The sequence below is a fragment of the Pongo abelii genome, chromosome 1 (assembly GCF_028885655.2).
Source record: "Pongo abelii isolate AG06213 chromosome 1, NHGRI_mPonAbe1-v2.0_pri, whole genome shotgun sequence".
NCBI classification, from domain to species: Eukaryota; Metazoa; Chordata; class Mammalia; order Primates; family Hominidae; genus Pongo; species Pongo abelii.
This window is the reverse complement of record NC_071985.2, coordinates 125,823,841-125,846,395: the sequence shown is the minus strand read 5'-3', so window position 1 is coordinate 125,846,395 and position 22,555 is coordinate 125,823,841.

The window sequence follows — 22,555 nt, the reverse complement described above, 5'->3', positions numbered from 1 at the left end:
TGGTGGCTGACGTCTTTTTCAGGGTATCAAAATAGGTAATTATGAAGTGGTAGCCAAAGGGCCAAGGGCTCATGTTACTTCCCAAAATGCCAAAATCATCCCAGAAAATACCTTAGGTGTTCAGAATATTGAACCCAATGCAGAAATACATTTATAAAGCAAACTGAAAAAAAGAAATAAGTATTTTTTTGAAAGAAAGAAAAGGAAAATACCAAAAAGTACACTCAAGTAGAATAATTTTTAACTTAATAAACAATGCACATCATAAAATATGTATTTATTTAGTAAACACCAAATACACCACAACATCAGTTACAAAAATCACCACCTTTGTCTTGCAAGTAAATAATAAATACAGTGCCTTAAAATATCTGGCTGCCAAGATAGATAAAAGAGCAAAGAAGCCAGCACATACTGACCTCAAACTCTGCAGCCTTCCCCTGCCTGTGGAGGAGAAGGCACAGTGGATGCTCAGTGATTAGGCCTTGGAGATAGCCGCAGCACTCTGAGGCACTGAATAATGGATAGCCTGAGAAGCCCTTGGTAGAGGCTGCAAAACTGCCACAGGGGGAGGGGAGGATGCCCAAGAACCTTAAAGGTCTTGCAGTGACCGGGGGGAAAACCAGAGAAGAGATTGGCAATAAATCTTAAAATGCCTAAGAAAACAGGCTACCAGATTTTTTTTTTTAAAAAGTATCCATTTTAGCCAGAAGAGCATTTGTTCTCTTGTTATCATAGCCACCCATTTGAAATAAATGTGTGAATGCTATATTAGATCCAGTCTGAGAAAGACAGACCAATATTATCTATTCAAAACCATTAGTTGTTTAACCCTGGCTTGCGGATTAGCACAAATTGATTGACAGAACACATTTTGCCGGGAATTTTCAGAATGCTCTCCAAATGGTTAAACTGAGACACATTATTGATCATCAAGGGTTCCTAATGCAAAGGAAGGAATGCTGAGGTGGCACTACTGTCTACAATAGGTTGCAGTTTACAGCGATAAACTTCCTTTCTGCTATCAAGCCTTCAGCATGCAGTTCACTGTGCAGCCGTTATCTTCCCATGCTGACACATGTAATCTAACATTCTCACTCTGCCACAGTCAGAGCAATTGCTTGACAATTTGATTACAGTTTCCTGTCAGCTCATGCACAGAATATTTCTGAGAGCTTTCAGCAATTGCTAAATATTTTGATTTTGAAATGATAGTAATCCATGAAGAAAAAGTCTTCAAAATATTGATTTTTGATAACAAATCAAGATCTGCATAAAGGAAATTACTTTAAATGTCTGTGAATAAGTAGGTGTCAGACCACAGAAGGGTGGAGGTTCAGTAATTGTAGAAATTACCGAAAGAAGCAGAGCTTGTGACAAAAGAGCCACCATCAGTGTCCAATGGTCTGGTGGAGATAATTGAACTACTAGTTTAGTAGTTCAGTATATAACAGGTTTGTCAATGTAGTTTCAAAAACACTAGTCCTCCTTCAAATAACCAAATGTTATTGTACACATACATCAGTAGAAATTTTGTAGGGAAGGGAAATGAAGACTGAAACTTTGTCATTTAGAAAGCAAATTATCTCTGTTTTATAAATAGTAGCAGGTGTGTAATTGTGTAATTAAATAATTTAACCTCAAATGTTAAAGGTCATATTTACATGGGAGCATTTTGTTCCTTAACATAGCATGGAGTAAGACTTTTTCACTATATAAGTTAGATGGCCCTCTGTGACCCCCCCAATAGAGATGTGAAATAGGATTTGTCTGTAATTATCTACCTTTTCTCTCGAAATGAGGATGTGCCAAGAAAGATTTCCACATTCTTTACTATTTCCTCAGAAATCAGTCATTCAAAATAGTTACTACCAGCTTTTAGGAACTTCTACAGGAAGGTAGTTTTTCACAGAATAAGATGAAACTAAAATTATTTTCACAAATGAGTAAGATAAAAATAAGCAGAGGATCACGCCAAAAAAAAATTATGGAATTTTAAATGGAGTAAACTATTCGAAAATGAGAACTTATTACTATAGTCCTGAAGCTAAAGGTAATTTATCAGTAGACCAGTAAAACATGTGTACCTCAATAATGCAATCAATCATTTTATCTGAAATCTAGTCATTCAGCAATGTAATACTCTAGCGTGAATTTAGATTTTTTTAAGCTGCTATTAGTCAAATAGCTTTTAATGACTTCTACTTTTAGACAACAGTTGGGGTTATTAAATCTATAATTTGTCCTATATTTCTTCTTAAACAGACATGAAACTATACATGCTGGCATTGCTTATATTCAGAACAAGGAAGGTAAGTGGTTATAGCACCTGGGCTTTGAACACATGAATTATTCAGGAGAAAGGTTCTGCTGCTGACATTTCTTTTCATTTTTGTAAGGTATAATTTACATACAGTAAAATTCACTCTTTTTAGTGTACTCCTCTGTGAGTTTTGACAAACACATTACAGCCACATAACCATAGTCAAAATACAGAACAGTTCAATAATCCGCACAAATCTCCTTCCCCTTTTGTAAGAAACATTTCCCACAGCCTCAGCCCCTAGCAACCACTGATCTGTCTTCCATCCCAATAGTTTTATCTTTTTCAGAATGTCTTATTATTGGAATTGTTCAGTATCTAGCATTTTAGTCTTGTTTCTTTCACATAGAAAAATGTGATTGAGATCCATCTACATTGTTGTATATATCAGCAGTACATTCTCTTTATTGCTGAGTAGAATTTAATTATATGGATGTATCTCAGTGTGTATTAATTACTAATCCAATGATGACTGATGGTTACTAATATAGCAAATATAAACATTCACATACAAGTTTTTGCGTGAACATAAGGTTTCAATCAGTCAGAATGGCTATTATTAAAAAGTCAAGAAACAATAGATGCCGGCAAAGTTGCAGACAAAAAGAACACTTTTACACTGTTGGTGAAAATGTAAATTAGTTCAATCATTGTGGAAGACAGTGTGGTGATTCCTTAAAGACCTAGAGGCAAAAATATGATTTGACCCAGAAATCCCATTACTGGCTATATACCCAACAGTCACAATAGCAAATACGTGGAATCAACCTAAATGTCCATAAGTGTTAGGCTGGATAAAGAAAAGTGGTACATATACACCATAGAATACTATGCAACCATAAAAAGGAATGAGATCCTGTCCTTTGCAGGGACATGAGTGGAATTGGAAGCCATTATCCTCAGCAAACTAACACAGGAACAGAAAACCAAACACCACATGTTCTCACTTATAAGTGGGAGCTAAATGATGAGAACACGTGGACACATGGTGGGGAACAACACACACTGGGGTCTGTCAGCAGGGTAGGGGAAGGGAGATTACCAGGAAGAATAGCTGATGGAAGCTGGGCTTAATACTTAGATGATGGGATGATCTGTGCAGCAAACCACCATGGCACACATTTACCTATGTAACAAACCTGCACATCCTGCACCTGTACCCTTGAGCTTAAAAGTTGAAGAAAAAAATATGGTTGCTTTCAGGAAAGGATTCTGGAAAGATGGAGAAGTAGGAAACAGGAATCTGTTTCCTCATCTAGACAACAATAGAATCTGTCTGATATAACTATTTTGGAACTATGGAGTCTGTTGAAGGCTTACAACTTCCAGGGAAAGGCTTGAGTAGTAAATTGCAGTTAATTTCAGCTCTTAAGACAATAGCAGCTACCCAGCTCCTACTCCTACCTCTGTAGCAAGCAGCTGTGTATGTGCTTCTGGAACAACCTTCACACACCTTTCAGGAGACCAAGTCTTCCAAAGGATGCTGTCTTCCGATATTGGTAATCTGTGCTCTCATCTGTGATTGCTGCTTTTGATCATAGAGGTATGGTCAGAGAGAAAAGCAGGCATTTTTGTTGCATATATTCCCACTGTTAGTAAGCTGTTCCTCCTCAATATGGAGTGACTTTCAGGGAACGCACAGGGCCAGTGTGCTCTTTGTCACTCATTTTCCCTTGTTGGGGCCCAAACATTAACAACAACAGTCAAAAGCCACTGTACAAATGAGTAAAACTAAAAAGTGATCACACATGCCCAGGGAAAGGTGCAAGCTCAGAAGTATTCTAAGTAAATCTTTACTTTACATCTCCAGCTGATCCTTGGCATGTATACAGCCTATAACAATAAAAGAAAATAAAAACAATAACAAAAAACAGCCAGCCTTAGAGATGATTCCTAGAGTTACAACATTATTAGATTCAAATATCTAGTTCTCAAAAAAAAAATTACAAGGCATACAAAGAAACAGAAAATATGGCTCATGCAGAAGGAAAAAATAAAGCAACAGAAACTGTCCTTGAAAAAATCTGGTGGTAGATCCACAAAAAGCTAAAGGAAAATATAGAGAAAGTGAGGAAAACAATGTATCAATAAAATGCAAATATTGATTAAAAAGATAGAAAACCTAAAAGGAAACCAGAAAGAAATTCTGGAGCTGAAAAGAACAAAAGTGAAATGATAAAATCACTGCAGATATTCACAAGCAGATTTAAGAAGGGAGAAGAAAGGATCAGTGAACTTAAAAATAACAATGGAAATTATCAAGTCTGAGAAAAAACAGAAAACAGAAAGAGAAAGGATTGAAGAAAAGTGGTCAGAACCTAAGAGATCTAAGGAATAGTGAGACACTATCAGGCAGGCCAGCATACATGTGGTGGGAGTTCCAGAAGTAGAAGAGAGTGAAAGTGGAGTGAGAATGTTTGAAGACATATTGGAACAAAACTTTCCAAATTTGATGAGACATGAATAGAAACATCCAAGAAGGTCAACAAACTCTAAGTAAGATTAACTCAAAGAGACTCACATCAAGACATATCATAATAAAACTTTAAAAGTCAGAGATATAGAGAGAAGCTTGAAAGCAGCAAGAGAGAAGTGATTGTCACATATAAGAAAATCTCAATAAGACCATCAGCAGATTTTTCCTCAAAACTTAATGGGACAAAGGCAACGGGACAATATATTCAAAGTGCTAAAAGAAAAAAAAAACTAAGAATCCTGTATCTGGTAAAACTCTTCTTTAAAAGTAGGAGATAAATTAAGATATTCCCAGATGAACAAAAGCTGAGAGATTTCAATATCTACTATGTCTGCCCTGCAAGAAATGATCAAAGGAGTCTTGCAGGATGAAGTGGAAGGATGATAGACAGTAACTCAATAATTCAAAGCCATATGGAAAAATAAAGATCTCAGTAAAGGAAAATACGTGGGCAATTATAAAAGCTAGTACCACTGTAACAATGATTTTAATTTCACATGCTGTTTTCTACATTATTTAATAGATTGATGCATTTAAAAGTAGTATGAGTTTGTGTTTAGAAGCATACCATGTAGAAAGATATAATTTTGTGATATCAGCAACTAAAAGGGGTGAAGATAGAGCTGTTTAAGAAGCAGAATTTTTGTATGTTGTTGATGTTGAGCTGCTATAAATTCAAATTAGGATGCTATAACTTTAGGTTGTTAAATATAACTCATCATAAACAAAGAAAATAGCTATAGAACATACATAAAAGTATAAGAAAGAAATTTAATTGTTTTACTATAAAAAATCAACTAAACAATAGAGAAAACTGCAGTGCAGGAAATGAGAGGTGAAAAGCTATAAGGCATAAAGAAAACAAAAGGCAAAAGGACAGAAGTAAGTCTTTCTTTATTAGCAGGTATTTTAAATGTAAATGGTTTGAAGTCTCTAATCATAAGTTATAGATTGGCAGAATGAATTAAAAACATGATCAAACTACATGCTGTCTACAAGAATCTCACTTTGGAACCAAAGACACAAAAACATTGAAAGTAAAAGAATGGAAAAAGATGTACAAATAGTTCTCAAAAGAGAGCAAGGGTGACTATTATTAATATCAGATAAAATAGACTTTATATTTTAAAAGTTTACAAGAGACAAGGTAATTATATATAAATAAAAGATTTAATACAGCAAAAAGATGTAAAATCAGAAACATCTTTTCATCTAATAAGAGACCATCAACACACATAAAACAGAAACTGATAGAATTGAAGAGAGAAATAGACATTTCTACCAAAATAGAGACGTCAGTACTCTGTTCTCAATAATGATATAACAAACAGACATAATATAAGTACGGAAACAGAAGATTTAAGCAACCCAATAAACCCACTAGATTTACAAAGTAGATACAGAGCATTCTATCCAAGAAAAATAACACACACATTATTTTCCAGTGTGCTTGAGACATTTTCCAGAACAGACCACACATTAGGCCACAAATTAGTCTTAATAGATATTAAAAGACAGATATCATACAAATTATCTTCTCTGACAACAACTGGATAAAGATAGAAATCAGTAACAGAAATAAAACTGAAAAACTGACAAATTTGTGGAGGTTAATAACACATTCTTAAACAATCAATGGATCCAAAAACAAGTCACAGGAAAATTAAAAATACAGACAAGTGAAAATGAAAACACAGCATAAGAGAAATAATAAAAAGCAACAAAAGCAGGACAAAGAGGAAAATGTATAGCTATAAACTCATTAAAAAACAAAAATGATAACAAATCAACACCTAACTTTACAATTTAAGGAACTGCAAAAATAAGAACAAACTAAACCCAAAGCTAGCTGAAGTAAGGAAATAATAAAGATTAGAGCACAGACAAAACAGATAAATAATAGAGAAACAGTAGAGAAAATCAATAAAAGTCAAAACTGGTTCTTTAAGATATCAACAAAAGTTTCACACTTTTAGTTAGATGAGCTAAAAAAAGAGAAAAGACTCAGATTACCAAAATCAAAAATAAAAGTGGGACATTACAACAGATTCTACAGAAATAAAAAGGATTATAAAAGAGTACTACAAACAATTGTATGGCAAAAACTGTATAACTTAGATGAGATGGACAAAGTCCTAGAAACACACAATCTACCCAGGCCAAATTATAAAATATTAAAAATCAGAATATACCTATAACTAGTAAAGAGATTGAACTAGTGATCAAAAGCCTCCCAATAAAAAAAAAAAAGCCTGGGATATGATGGCTTCACTGAAGAATTTTATCAACCACTTAATGAATATCTAACACCAATTTTCCAAACTTTTCCACAAAAGTGAAGAGGGGGAAACACTTCCTAATTCATTCTATGAGACCAATACCTTCTTGATACCAAAGCCACACAAAGATACTACAAGAAAACTACAAACCAATATTCCCTATAATAATTGGTGCAAAAATCCTCAACAAAATACCAGCAAACCTAATTCAGCAACACATTAACAGAATTGTACACGAGGATCAAGTGGGATTTATTCCTGGAATGCAAGAAGGTTTCAACATATGAAAATCAATCTATATAATACACCATATTAACAGAATGAAAGACAAAAACCATATAATTATCTCCATTGATGCAGAAAGAACATTTGGCAAAAAAAAAAAAAAAAAAAACAGTCTTTTCTGATGAAAAAAACTCAACAAATTAGGAATAGAAGGAAACTATCTGAACTCACTAAATGCCAGATATGAGAAGCCCACAGCAAACAAAGCTGTGGTATATATGTATGTATATATGTATATATACATGTGTATATATATGTGTGTGTATATATGTATATATGTATATACATGTACATATGTGTATATACGTACATACATGTGTATATGTGTATATACGTACATACATGTGTATATGTGTATATATATGTGTATATATGTATATACATGTGTATATATATGTGTATATATGTATATACATGTGTATATATGTATGTATGTATATATATGTGTATATATATGTATACACACACACACACTTTTTATATATATATATGTAATTCAGCCTTAGGTAAAAAGGAAATTCTGACACATGCTGCAACATGAATGAACTTTGTGGACACGATGCTAACTGAAATAAACCAGTCACAAAAAAGACAAATACTATACGATCCCCTTTAGAGGAGGTACTTCAAGATTACAGAGACTCAAAGTAGAATGGTAGTTTTTAGGGGCTGGTGGCAGAAGGGAATTGGGCTTTATTGGTTAATGGGTATAAAGTTCCAGCTTTGGCAAGATAAAAAGAGTTATAGAAACGGATGATGATAGTTGTACATTATGAATGTATTTAATACCAGTGAACTGTACACTTAAAATTGTCAAGATGGTACATTTTGTTATGCATATGTTATCAGAATAATAAAGAAAAAGTGGCTGGTCTCTTCCCTAAAGAAGTACACATTTTAACATAGGACAAAGAAATGGAGAGAAAATTGTAGCACAATGTGATATGAGGATTAACATTAAGGCAGTCACCAGCTGCACTAGGAGTGTAAACAGAACACTTAATACAGAATGATAAAACCTAGTCATCCCTTATAAGAAAAGAGATAAAATTAGTCGGGTGCGGTGGCTCATGCCTGTAATCCCAGCACTTTGGGAGGCCGAGGCGGGTGGATCACCAGGTTAGGAGATCGAGACCATCCTTGCTAACACGGTGAAACCCCGTCTCTACTAAAAATACAAAAAATTAGCTGGGCGTGGTAGTGGGCGCCTGTAGTCCCAGCTACTCGGGAGGCTGAGGCAGGAGAATGGCGTGAACCCGGGAGGCGGAGCTTGCAGTGAACCGAGATCGCGCCACTGCACTCCAGCCTGGGCGACAGAGCGAGACTCCGTCTCAAAAAAAAAAAAAGAAAAGAGATAAAATTGTAGCCTTCAGGGAGCATATTGTTTAGTAGAGGAAATACAATGTATAAATACATAAATAACTATTTAATTGTGGACATTCCAAATACCATGAAAGAAATTTACAGGAAGCAAGGAGACGCCATAAGAAGATATAATTTATTCTGGGAGCCTAAGGGAAAACATTCCTGAGAGAGTAACATAAATTGCAAGCTTAATCATAATTAGAAATTAATCTGGGAACAAGAGGAAAAAAGTCCACATTGCAGACAAAGGAAAGTGCACATTTAAAGATTCTGAAATAGGAAAAAACAATTGACATATTTGAAGAACAGAGAAAAGGCCATGTCAATAGGAAATTGTGAAGTGGTTTTCTAATTCTAGTTTATATCAGAATTGCCTAGGAATTTTGCTTAAAATTCAGACTACAAATGCCTACATATAAAAATTCTTAGACAGTAGATCTAAAATGACAAAGTAATTATGATATGGTCAATCAAGTACCACACTCCAATAAATCCTGAGTACAAAGAGAATGGTAGGCAAGGAAACAAAGTAGAAGTAGGAACTCAGTCATTCAGAGTAGGGATAATTGGGCTGAACTGTATCCTAAGAATCTTGAAAACCCTTTGAAGGACATGAAATAGAGATGAGACATGATCCAGTTTATATGTTTTTTAAAAAATTGCTTTGGCTGCTAAGCAAAAAAAGAATTAGAGGGGCTTCGAGAGTGGACTGGAAAAACCAAGCTATTGCATAGACCCCTTAGACAAGGGTGGGGTGTAAAGATATAATAAAAAGAAGTGAGCAAAATTCATAAGGAGACAATTAGTCATAAAGTCATCTAAATACTATAGTCTGCTTGTCTTGTCACTGACAATACCACCAATCAGAAGAGGGGTGATAGCTAACATGAAAATTTCAATCACTTACTAGCAGGCTCTGAACTCTCTGGGTGTGGCTTTGCTATTTCTGTCAGACCTGGCTGTGGTTAACCGAACATCTTCAAAACATTTTTTTTTCCCCTCTATTTCAATTCAGAATTTAAAAGTAGATCAGGGATATTTAAAAACAATTGCCTTCTTAAGTTTCTTAAGAAACTTAAATTGTAGTGAAAGGTTTCTCAAATCTTCTGATCTGTTTCATAAAGCAGTAAGACTAAAATTTATTTTGAAGGTGCTCTATATAGATGTATAACTACCCATAATTCAGTTCTGGGCTTCTTTTTTCTCTTATGCTACCATATATTTTTCTCCTTACCACCGACACCCCTCCCCATACACATATCCTTAGCTGGTGACATTGCCTGAGGATCGCCAAAAAGCACAACACCACCAATTGATATAATTTCCCTACTCCTTTGTATACAGTTATCTACGTGAATATAGCCATGATGCAAAGCCATAATGGTGAAACATTTGAGATCATAGGTATGTTTGTTTATCTACAGATTCTTTTACCTGAAGATTCCATGTCCATAATTGTAGTACATCTCAACATGTAACAAATAATTGCTAAGTTTTTATTCACTTTATTCACTAGATCGCTGCCATTTTAGGACAAAGAAAGAGCTGAAGAGAAGAGAGACATGACCCCTCTTTAGGCACCTTTCTTTGAACATTATTGCACCCCTGGTTTCATCCTTGCCAGAAACTGGAATTTCCTCCTTGCCCTGGTCTCCTGTCCAAATCATTCATGAATTCCCCAAGTCCAGCCCAAATTGTACAGCTTCTCTGAAGCCTTCCCAGATTAGGCCACCCCAATACATTAATAGATGTATTCAATTAGTCAGCATACATTTAGGGAGCACCTATTATCGTGATTGAAAACCTAAACCCTTCATCAACCTCCAGTGCTCACTCACTCTCCTTTTGGCTAAAAGCCTCTTCTATACTGCTCATTTGACTTTTAACCTTACCTTGTCTTATCGAGTTGATTAACTTTTCAAACACATGTGCCATATTTTCACATTTAAGTTTTTGGTTTCTTGAAGACATTTCTCACAGCCAAAAGGTAGGAGGCAGAAGTGATTTTTGTAAAGCTACTTTTAAATTTAAAGAAACATATTTTATTATGAGATTATCTCCTTCTTCCTCTTTTATGTTTAAATATATTTTCTCTTTTAAATGCACTCGGTGGCCAAAATAAAACAGTTGGCAATTCTCTGTCAGATTCTCAATTTTTCTTAAAGATTGTAAAATGTATGAGCCTTTAAAACACTGATAAAGATGGTCCCAATATATCTCTTTTCATTCTAAATAGCTATCAGAGTATCTCACACACAGGGAGGCTCAACAAATATCTTAACTAGTTTAATCATTTTTCTATCTGTGAATAATTCTTACCAGAAATCAAACCCCCAGTCTTTTGTTTTTTCTTAGTTCTAATGACTTAGTGACCAAAGTATATGTTTGCCTGGTGATCTTATAGTGTGAATCAGTGTATTTCCACCATAGTCATAAACTCAAATGTCCTCAGATCCAAGTACATGCATTCAGAAATGGAAAGGGAGAGAGAGAGAAAATTTAACAGAATGACTGTTTCACTTGTCAGTCCACTCACTGAGCATATGCCCAAGAGTGAGTGCGGTGTAGAAAAATGGGACGCTGTCTTTTCCTCTGTTAAGTTCACCTCCCACACACCTCTCTTAGTGATCATCTCACTGCAGTTATGAGTATTCTAGTCTTTAGAGATACGTATTGCACATAATAATATCATACCTAAATTCAATGCAGTTACAGTATCTAGTGCTCCACTGAAAAAGGGAAAAATAATCTATCTGTTCCAAAGCTGGAGGGAAAAACTGGCTGTCCTGGACTTACTGAGAGATGCATATCAGTTTTGCAATACTTCCTAAGAGCATTTCAAGGGTGAGTTTACCCAAACATTTGCCTTACCTGCTGACTCTAGACATCATCCCCACTTTTGATGTCACTCCACTGCATGATACTCCAGTCTACCCTGGAAAGACTCTTTCTGACTTTGACATTTCATATACCATATGTAGGGTGTGGTCTATTCACAAATGATGGTAGAAAACATCTCAAACACCTGCCATCATTTTAAGGTTTTTAGAGAACTATTATAAATAACAAACACACATTAAAGGAAAAATCCCAAATAAGGAAACACTTTAACATAAGGGCCACATACATAGGTGCCTACAGGAGCCTACCAGGTAAAGAAACAAGTGAAGAACCCTGGACTTAAGACTATGTTAGGGAAAGGGGAGCCCAAGAGAGACGTGGAGCAGGGGGCCCACTCGGCTCCAACCTCCTGTTTCCATGCAGAAATGTGGGCCAAGTATTGCCAAATACTCCAAATGTTTTTTCAAGAAAAGCTGTAAATCCAGATTTACGTATAAAAGGCTGAAAAGACATTTTTAAAATATTAGAGAATTCTCTGGGTCAAGAGCGAAAGGGCCTGACAAGATCCATAAGCCTGACTTATCTCAGTGACCTTTGTTTTCAATCTCTACACTATCATATCATTATCACAAATGACTGGCTTTTTAAAAAATAAAAATATAAGTACCTGGGGGAGGAGCCAAGATGGCCGAATAGGAACAGCTCCGGTCTAGCTCCCAGAGTGAGCGACGCAGAAGACGGGTGATTTCTGCATTTCCATCTGAGGTACCCTGTTCATCTCACTAGGGAGTGCCAGACAGTGGGCACAGGTCAGTGGGTGAGTGCACCGTGTGCCAGCCGAAGCAGGGGCGAGGCATTGCCTCACTCGGGAAGTGCAAGGGGTCAGGGAGTTCCCTTTCCAGGGGTGACAGACGGCACCTGCAAAATCGGGCCACTCCCACCCGAATACAGTGCTTTTCTGACGGGCTTAGGAAACGGTGCCCCAGGAGATTATAGCCCGCACCTGGCTCAGAGGGTCCTACACCCACGGAGTCTCGCTGATTGCTAGCACAGCAGTATGAGATCAAACAGCAAGTCGGCAGCGAGGCTGGGGGAGGGGCGCCCGCCATTGCCCAGGCTCCCTTAGGTAAACAAAGCAGCTGGGAAGCTTCAACTGGGTGGAGCCCACCACAGCTCAAGGAGGCCTGCCTGCCTCTGTAGGCTCCACCTCTGGGGGCAGGGCACAGACAAACAAAAAGACAGCAGTAACCTCTGCAGACTTAAATGTCCCTGTCTGACAGCTTGGAGGAGAGCAGTGGTTCTCCCAGCACGCAGCTGGAGATCTGAGAACGGGCTGACTGCCTCCTCAAGTGGGTCCCTGACCCCTGACCCCCAAGCAGCCTAAATGGGAGGCACCCCCCAGCAGGGGCAGACTGACACCTCACACGGCCTGCCAGGTACTCCAACAGACCTGCAGCTGAGGGTCCTGTCTGTTAGAAGGAAAACTAACAGAAAAGACATCCACACCAAAAACCCATCTGTACATCACCATCAGCAAAGACCAAAAGTAGATAAAACCATAAAGATGGGGAAAAAACAGAGCAGAAAAACTGGAAACTCTAAAAAGCAGAGTACCTCTCCTCCTCCAAAAGGAATGCAGTTCCTCACCAGCAACGGAACAAAGCTGGACGGAGAATGACTTTGACGAGCTGAGAGAAGAAGGCTTCAGACGATCAAATTACTCCAAGCTACAGGAGGATATTCAAACCAAAGGCAAAGAAGTTGAAAACTTTGAAAAAAATTTAGAAGAATGTATAACTAGAATAACCAATACAGAGAAGTGCTTAAAGGAGCTGATGGAGCTGAAAACCAAGGCTCGAGAACTACGTGAAGAATGCAGAAGCCTCAGGAGCCGATGCGATCAAATGGAAGAAAGGGTATCAGCCCTGGAAGATGAAATGAATGAAATGAAGCGAGAAGGGAAGTTTAGAGAAAAAAGAATAAAAAGAAATGAGGAAAGCCTCCAAGAAATATGGGACTATGTGAAAAGACCAAATCTACGTCTGATTGGTGTACCTGAAAGTGACGGGGAGAATGGAAACAAGTTGGAAAACACTCTGCAGGATATTATCCAGGAGAACTTCCCCAATCTAGCAAGGCAGGCCAACATTCAGATTCAGGAAACGCCACAAAGATACTCCTCGAGAAGAGCAACTCCAAGACACATAATTGTCAGATTCACCAAAGTTGAAATGAAGGAAAAAATGTTAAGGGCAGCCAGAGAGAAAGGTCGGGTTACCATCAAAGGGAAGCCCATCAGACTAACAGCAGATCTCTCGGCAGAAACCCTACAAGCCAGAAGAGAGTGGGGGCCAATATTCAACATTCTTAAAGAAAAGAATTTTCAACCCAGAATTTCATATCCAGCCAAACTAAGCTTCATAAGTGAAGGACAAATAAAATACTTTACAGACAAGCAAATGCTGAGAGATTTTGTCACCACCAGGCCTGCCCTAAAAGAGCTCCTGAAGGAAGCGCTAAACATGGAAAGGCACAACCAGTACCAGCCACTGCAAAATCATACCAAAATGTAAAGACCATCAAGACTAGGAAGAGACTGCGTCAACTAACGAGCAAAATAACCAGCTAACATCATAATGACAGGATCAAATTCACACATAACAATATTAACTTTAAATGTAAATGGACTAATTGCTCCAATTAAAAGACACAGACTGGAAAATCGGATAAAGACTCAAGACCCATCAGTGTGCTCTATTCAGGAAACCCATCTCACATGCAGAGACACACATAGGCTCTAAATAAAAGGATGGAGGAAGATCTACCAAGCAAATGGAAAACAAAAAAAGGTAGGGGTTGCAATCCTAGTCTCTGATAAAACAGACTTTAAACCAACAAAGATCAAAAGAGACAAAGAAGGCCATTACATAATGGTAAACAGATTAATTCAACAAGAAGAGCTAACTATCCTAAATATATATGCACCCAATACAGGAGCACCCAGATTCATAAAGCAAGTCCTGAGTGACCTACAAAGAGACTTAGACTCCCACACATTAATAATAGGAGACTTTAACACCCCACTGTCAAGATTAGACAGATCAACGAGACAGAAAGTCAACAAGGATACCCAGGAATTGAACTCAGCTCTGCACCAAGCGGACCTAATAGACATCTATAGAACTCTCCACCCCAAATCAACAGAATATACATTTTTTTCAGCACCACACCACACCTATTTCAAAATTGACCACATACTTGGAAGTAAAGCTCTCCTCAATAAATGTAAAAGAACAGAAATTATAACAAACTGTCTCTCAGATCACAGTGCAATCAAGCTAGAACTCAGGATTAAGAATCTCACTCAAAACCGCTCAACTACGTGGAAACTGAACAACCTGTTCCTGAATGACTACTGGGTACATAATGAAATGAAGGCAGAAATAAAGATGTTCTTTGAAACCAACGAGAACAAAGACACAATATACCAGAATCTCTGGGATGCATTCAAAGCAGTGTAGAGGGAAATTTATAGCACTAAATGCCCACAAGAGAAAGCAGGAAAGATCCAAAATTGACACCCTAACATCACAATTAAAAGAACTAGAAAAGCAAGAGCAAACACATTCAAAAGCTAGCAGAAGGCAAGAAATAACTAAAATCAGAGCAGAACTGAAGGAAATAGAGACACAAAAAAACCCTTCAAAAAATTAATGAATCCAGGAGCTGGTTTTTTGAAAGGATCAACAAAATTGATAGACCGCTAGCAAGATTAATAAAGAAAAAAAGAGAGAAGAATCAAATAGATGCAATAAAAAATGATAAAGGGGATATCACCACCGATCCCACAGAAATACAAACTACCATCAGAGAATATTACAAACACCTCTACACAAATAAACTAGAAAATCTAGAAGAAACGGATAAATTCCTTGACACATACACCCTCCCAAGACTAAACCAGGAAGAAGTTGAATCTCTGAATAGACCAATAACAGGAGCTGAAATTGTGGCAATAATCAATAGCTCACCAACCAAAAAAAGTCCAGGACCAGATGGGTTCACAGCCGAATTCTACCACAGGTACAAGGAGGAACTGGTACCATTCCTTCTGAAACTATTCCAATCAATAGAAAAACAGGGAATCCTCCCTAACTCATTTTATGAGGCCAGCATCATCCTGATACCAAAGCCGGGCAGAGACACAACCAAAAAAGAGAATTTTAGACCAATATCCTTGATGAACATTGATGCAAAAATCCTCAATAAAATACTGGCAAACAGAATCCAGCAGCACATCAAAAAGCTTATCCACCATGATCAAGTGGGCTTCATCCCTGGGATGCAAGGCTGGTTCAATATATGCAAATCAATAAATCTAATCCAGCATATAAACAGAACCAAAGACAAAAACCACATGATTATCTCAATAGATGCAGAAAAGGCCTTTGACAAAATTCAACAACCCTTCATGCTAAAAACTCTCAATAAATTAGGTATTGATGGGACGTATCTCAAAATAATAAGAGCTATCTATGACAAACCCACAGCCAATATCATACTGAATGGGCAAAAACTGGAAGCATTCCCTTTGAAAACTGGCACAAGACAGGGATGCCCTCTCTCACCACTTCTATTCAACATAGTGTTGGAAGTTCTGGCCAGAGCAATTAGGCAGGAGAAGGAAATCAAGGGTATTCAATTAGGAAAAGAGGAAGTCAAATTGTCCCTGTTTGCAGATGACATGATAGTATATCTAGAAAACCCCATTGTCTCAGCCCAAATCTCCTTCAGCTAATAAGCAACTTCAGCAAAGTCTCAGGATACAAAATCAATGTACAAAAATCACAAGCATTCTTATACACCAACAACAGACAAACAGAGAGCCAAATCATGAGTGAACTCCCATTCACAATTGCTTCAAAGAGAATAAAATAACTAGGAATCCAACTTACAAGGGATGTGAAGTACCTCTTCAAGGAGAACTACAAACCACTGCTCAAGGAAATAAAAGAGGATACAAACAAATGGAAGGACATTCCATGCTCATGGGTAGGAAGAATCAATATCGTGAAAATGGCCATCCTTCCCAAGGTAATTTACAGATTCAATGCCATCCCCATCAAGTTACCAATGACTTTCTTCACAGAATTGGAAAAAACTACTTTAAAGTTCATATGGAACCAAAAAAGAGCCCACATCGCCAAGTCAATCCTAAGCCAAAAGAACAAAGCTGGAGGCATCACACTACCTGACTTCAAACTATACTACAAGGCTACAGTAACCAAAACAGCATGGTACTGGTACCAAAACAGAGATATAGATCAATGGAACAGAACAGAGCCCTCAGAAATAATGCCACATATCTACAACTATCTGATCTTTGACAAAGCTGAGAAAAACAAGAAATGTGGAAAGGATTCCCTATTTAATAAATGGTGCTGGGAAAACTGGCTAGCCATATGTAGAAAGCTGAAACTGGATCCCTTCCTTACACCTTATACAAAAATCAATTCAAGATGGATTAAAGACTTAAATGTTAGACCTAAAACCATAAAAACCCTAGAAGAAAACCTAGGCATTACCATTCAGGACATAGGCACGGGCAAGGACTTCATGTCTAAAACACCAAAAGCAATGGCAACAAAAGCCAAAATTGACAAATGGGATCTAATTAAACTAAAGAGCTTCTGCACAGCAAAAGAAACTACCATCAGAGTGAACAGGCAACCTACAAAATGGGAGAAAATTTTCACAACCTACTCATCTGACAAAGGGCTAATATCCAGAATCTACAATGAACTCCAACAAATTTACAAGAAAAAAACAAACAACCCCATCAAAAAGTGGGCGAAGGATATGAACAGACACTTCTCAAAAGAAGACATTTATGCAGCCAAAAAACACATGAAAAAATGCTCACCATCACTGGCCATCAGAGAAATGCAAATCAAAACCACAATGAGATACCATCTCACACCAGTTAGAATGGCAATCATTAAAAAGTCAGGAAACAACAGGTGCTGGAGAGGGTGTGGAGAAATAGGAACACTTTTACACTGTTGGTGGGACTTTAAACTAGTTCAATCCTTGTGGAAGTCAGTGTGGCGATTCCTCAGGGATCTAGAACTAGAAATTCCATTTGACCCAGCCATCCCATTACTGGGTATATACCCAAAGGACTGTAAATCATGCTGCTATAAAGACACATGTTTATTGCGTATGTTTATTGCGGCATTATTCAGAATAGCAAAGACTTGGAACCCACCCAAATGTCCAACAATGATAGACTGGATTAAGAAAATGTGGCACATATACACCATGGAATACTATGCAGCCATCAAAAATGATGAGTTCATGTCCTTTGTAGGGACATGGATGAAATTGGTAATCATCATTCTCAGTGCACTATCGCAAGAACAAAAAACCAAACACCGCATATTCTCACTCATAAGTGGGAATTGAACAATGAGAACACATGGACACAGGAAGGGGAACATCACACTTTGGGGACTGTTGTGGGGTTGGGGGAGGGGGGAGGGATAGCATTGGGAGATATACCTAATGCTAGATGACGAGTTAGTGGGTGCAGCGCACCAGCATGGCACATGTATACATATGTAACTTACCTGCACATTGCGCACATGTACCATAAAACCTAAAATATAATAATAGTAATAATAATAAAAAAATTCAAATAGATCCACATTTTAAAAATCAAAAAAAAAAGTATCTGAACTCCTTTGGTGTTTAATTCATGTTTTGCAAATTTTATGACATGTAGTATCAGTTTTATACCTAGAGGACAATATGGCATTTTGTTGAATCATGAAAAAAATACAATTTTAACTTGCTTGAGAGAAAGTATTTAACACCTCCTCATGTATGAGGACATCTTAGCAAGATGCCAAGTCTGTGCCTGAGGTTCTTTCTTTCTTTTGATCAATGAGAAGTGTTTCCAGTTACCTGTTTAGCTAGGAGTTAAGAAATAAAATAAGTGAAATAGTTCCCTATACCTGAAAGACAAATTGGATTTATTCTTCATGGGACCACAGTTCTAGATTATCATCATACACACCAGTAAACACAGTTTGATGATTTTCTATCTTAGGAAAAAAAAAATCCCTATAGCCCCAAAATCAAGACTTCCATATGAAACAGGAAATTCTCATCAAAAGATGCATTTCTGAGAGAGGAAGTCAGAGCTCTGGCAATACAGTTGTTAGCAAAGATTCATCAGACTTTAATATTCACAGCATCCAAAGCCATAGCTTAGAAGTTGAACCCTTACATCATTATTCTATACATACCAAACCTATTTGCTTGTTTCTGTAATCGTTCATGGAGCACAGAAACCATCAGAAAGGAATAAGTGCAGGAAGGCAAATTGTGCTTCTTATTACTATAAGGGATGTAGTGCTCAGTAGAGTGACATTACTTTTCCAGAAAAATAAATCAGAGAACCTCCCCCAAATATTTTAAACCTCAAATCATGAGTGTTATTTACATTTCTTGTTGGTTTCTAGTTTTACATCCAACATACAGTGGGGAAAAAATATCCAAATCCATTTCTGAAATGAAAGGCAAAAGATGTTTTAAAGTTTGATCTGCCCAAGTAGTCTGTTACTAGAGATTGTAAATCCACCTGTTGTAGAGTCAGTCTTTCTGATGAGCTACACACAAAATAGTTCAATTAAAACTATCCTTTCATCTAGTTATTTAAACTGCATATTAGAGAAAAAATGTAAAATCTAATATGAGTTTAAAGATAGAAAACTTCTCATATAGTTGGGATGAACTCTCATGAATAAAGGGACAGAAGGTGTAGCATCAAATTGGTATAACTCAGTGGGTGACAGTAAATATCTAGCTATCACCGCCCTCCCAAAACAAAACAGGAGAAATGACCATTTTTTCTTATAAGAAATGCAGAGAGCTTACTGATATTAACTAATCTTGGGTTTGTTTGTTTTTGTTTGGTGGTTATTGTTGTTGTTGTCGTTTTTAGACAGGGTATCTCTTTGTTGCCCTGCCCAGGCTAGAGTGCAGTGGTAGGATCACAGCTTGTGGCAGCCTCAATCTTCCAGGTTCAAGTGTTCCTCCACCTCAGCCTTTTGAGTAGCAGGGACTATAGGAATCCACCACCATGCACCTGTCTAATTTTTCTATTTTTTGTAGAGACAGGGTTTTATCATGTTGTCTAGGCTGGTAATCATGGTTTTAAAATGGTTGTTAGTCTGTGTTAGTGTCAAGGTCATCGGAAAAAAGATGTACACATTTATCCCAGCAGACTTACAGGAAGCATTCCCCATGTCCAGTCTTTAGAAGCAGCCATCTCTAAAAAAGAAGCCCTTAGTTATTGCTCTATATTATACCTATTTTATTTTTGAAGATTTTCAAATGATTATTTATAGCTCGCATGCAAGAGCTATTTGAACAAATTCCTGCATTTTAATCACACAAGTTCAGAGTTCTATGTTGTATTTTTTTTAATCTTCAGAGATATATGATGCTGGTGGGTTTCAAAGGTCCAAACTAATCTGCACAGTTGGGATGCTATGTGCAATCCAAAGATCATGAAATTAATGAGGTCAACTTTAAAAGGGCTAAATTTTCTTGAACTGGTTTGATTTGAGCAAAAAGAACTCGTTTTCATGTAGTCTTAAAACATTTTTATTAGAGCTATTTAATTTTATGACACTGGTCTAAAAGCCAGGGAGAATTTTCCTCTCTCTCTCTCTCTCTGTCTCTCACTTATTCTCTCTATGTTTAAATTTAGGATCTGATTTATTTATAATTTATTTCCAATCCCTTTTCTATTAGAACACTCAAATTTAATGGCTGTTTGAAAATTAAGGATTAGTTTTGAATCTTGAAATCAGCATGAACTCCAATGCAAACTTTCTGTACACATGCTACATGTTCATTAGCTTCCAAACTTATTTTAGAAGCTCCTACTATGTGCATTTAAAATTTTCACCTCTTCGAGTATGAAACTACAAATAAATAAAACTATTATTTCTGACTTAGGTAGCAAAATATATTGGGTTTAATTTTATTTCCATAAATTTGAAGAATAGATTGTTTCAGTTCTCTTATTATTAGTGTTAAGCTAGTCCTCCATGACATCTAACGAAATGATTAATTAGAAAATCATTTGGAACAGTATAAAGAAATATGCATTTGTTACAAATATTTTTATTGCTATTAATTGTAACAATAATAAAAAAAGTACACCATTATAATCATAGCCCTTCACCAGCCTCTGTTCCTTGCCTGTCATTCTTCTATTGCTAAAGTCAACAAAAAATGTTTGGGCACTTACTGTAATTTTAGGCACTTAGAAATAAAGTAGAAGACATTAGAATTACCCTGAAGTAACTTAAAATCTAATTGGGAAGCTATAATACACATACATACACACAAGAGCTTCTGAAAAATCATACATGTATGTGATTAAAAGTCAGAATTAATATAGTTTACTGTATTATGTGGGGTAGACACTGAATGTGGTATGAAGGATAAAATATTTTTAGATGAGTAATTGGGAAATCTTCCGCACGAGGCAACTTTTTGGCTGGCCTTAACATTTGAGTGGAATCTCAGATATGGGATAGTGTGTACTTGTACAGAGTGGTGGTGGGATGGGGGCTATATTTCAGGAAGAGAAGCAGTTGGGTCAAAGGTACTAAACTCTACAAACAATTTTTAAGGGACAACAAGGAGATAACCTGGATGTTCCAAGCTAAGAAGTATGGGTTTTATTTGATAATTAATTAGAAGCTGTATTAGTCCATTTTCATACTACTATAAAGAACTGCCCAAGACTGGGTAATTCATAAAGGAAAGAGGTTTAATTGGCTAACAGTTCAATATTGCTGAGGAGGCCTCAGAAAACTTACAATCATGGCAGAAGGTGAAGGGTAAGCAAGGTGCCTTCTTCACAAGGCAGCAGGAAGAAGTGCCAACTGAAGTTGGGATGAGACCCTTATAAAACCATCAGGTCTCATGAGAACTCACTATCACAAGAACAGAATAGGGAAAACTTCCCCCATGATTCAATTACCTCCACCTGGGCTCTTCTTTGACAGGTGGGGATTATGGGGATTACAATTCAAGATGAGATTTGGGTGGGGACACAAAATCTAACCATATCATTCTGCCCCTGGCCCCTGCCAAATCTCATGTCTCTTTCATATTTAAAAACCAATCATGCCTTCCCAACAGTCCCCCAAAGTCTTAATTCATTCCAGCATTAACCCCAAAGTCTCATCTGAAACAAGGCAAGTTCCTTCCACCTACAAGCCTGTAATATCAAAAGCAAGTTAGTTACTTCCTAAATACAATGGGGCTACAGGCATTGTGTAAAGTCTTTCATTCCAAAAGGGAGAAACTGGCCAAAACAAAGGGGCTACAGGCCCCATGCAAGTCCAAAATCCAACAAGCCAGTCATAAAACCTTAAATTTCCAAAAGAATCTCCTTTGACTCCATGTCTCACATCCACCATCTTGGCAATTAACATTTGGCTCCTCGTTACTTATGCAAAGTTCTGCAGCTTGCAGCCAGCTTGAATTTCTCCTTAGAAAATGGGTTTTTTCTTTTCTATCACACCAGCAGGCTGCAAATTTTCCAAACTTTTAGGCTCTGCTTCCCTTTTAAACATAAGTCTAATTCCAAACCATCTTTCTGTGAATATCAGAAGTGTTAAAAGATTTTTTGTATTGAGAGCATATAGGTACAAACTATAATTCTTAGATGTTTAATCTGACAGTATTATTTAAAAAATGGATTAGAGGAAGGGGGATCAAATTTTGACTTTTGCAATAGGCTAAACCTAGGGTGATGAAGACCTAGACCACAGTGTTATCAATAGAAATTGAAAAAAAAAAGGACAACCAGGAGAGATGTTTTATCTCAAAGATGCTTGATAATGGCTGATTATACAGTATGAGGCTGAAGGGAAAAACCAAGATGGCAAGGCTTAA